The 1,261-nt window shown below is 45.2% G+C and overlaps 1 protein-coding gene across 1 annotated transcript in view; it reads left to right on the forward strand.

Moving 5' to 3' along the window:
* Positions 1-318: 318 nt before the first annotated feature.
* LOC101852563 (twitchin) overlaps positions 319-1,261 on the forward strand; it is a gene marked incomplete in the record, with an annotated part of 226,069 nt that continues 225,126 nt past the window's right edge. The window contains 2 exon segments of the mRNA XM_013086125.2: positions 319-621; positions 894-1,070.

Raw genomic sequence — 1,261 nt, forward strand, 5'->3', positions numbered from 1 at the left:
CCCCCCCTCCCAATCCGCGCTATCATCTAACTACCCCTGCCACTACCACCACCACAGCGCGCGCGTGTGTGTGTGTGTGAGTATGTGTTGCGTGTGTGTGTGTGATTGTGAGTGTGTGTGTGAGTGTGAGTGTGTGTTGCGTGAGTGTGCGCGTGAGCAATATTCACGACAACGTGAGCACGGGTGGAAGGAAGGACGTGGAGAAGAACGAGCGACTCCTCCATCCATCCCTCCCTCCATCCATTCGTCCAACCAACCGGCCGGCGAGATTTGTGGGTAGGGTAGGCATAGAAGAGATTTCTGCCTGTGTTCACTCACAAGGTGCTTACCCGAGCTGTTCGTGCTCACACACACACACGCGCGCACACCTCTCGTGCCTGCTGCCGGGGCAAGCTGAAGGAAACACCGCTGTGTTTTAGTCGTGTGAGGGGGGTGCACACTCACACACACGCACACGCGCACACACACACAACTGGGCTACGAGTTTAATCGACAGGAAAAAATTAAGGACTAAACTAATCACTTGCAGATTTTTTTTAAAACCACCGTCACCAAAACTGCACTCGACCGAAAAAAATACTAAAATTCGAATAAAAATCGCTCTGATAGGTACAAAATTGTGTAAGTTAATCAATTGTGCAATTGTATATTTCTAGTATAAATTCCAGGCTTAATTAGGAAGTCTCGATATTTTATTTCCTTCGAAATAGGAGTGCTAATTATATCCTCGTTTGACTAGACTATTCATTTTGTAAGTTTTCACGTTAGTAACATAAACGCTATACATAAAATCTCTCTGGCCAATGGTACACAATAGGCTTAATGTCATAGACCCGTTCTATATATTGTTTAGCGGGGTGTGCGCGTTTCTCAATCCACGTCTCTGTCGACAGTGACAGGTCCCTCCGGATATATAGCAGCCCCGAACGAGCCAGAGAACTGAGACAATTTCGTTTCGGATATTTCGATCGTCCAACACCATCAGCCAAGATTTTCAGTAATTTTGTGGCTGACCATACGTCACCACGGAGTTCTACCTCTGCACGGATTCCTTTTGATTCTCCTATCAGGTCAGTAGTCTGCATTATAATTATGGCACACAACGTGAACATATTTTATCTTTTTTTCTGTTCTTTTCTGTTCTTTTCTGTTCTTTTTGCTTGTATTATCTTATTTTACTGCCGTCACTTTTCATCTTTTTGGGTATTTTGTTGGTTTTTAAAATATTTTTTTTTTTGGGGGGGGGGGGGGGGGGGGGGGA

The sequence above is a fragment of the Aplysia californica genome, unplaced genomic scaffold (genome assembly GCF_000002075.1).
Source record: "Aplysia californica isolate F4 #8 unplaced genomic scaffold, AplCal3.0 scaffold00437, whole genome shotgun sequence".
NCBI lineage: Eukaryota > Metazoa > Mollusca > Gastropoda > Aplysiida > Aplysiidae > Aplysia > Aplysia californica.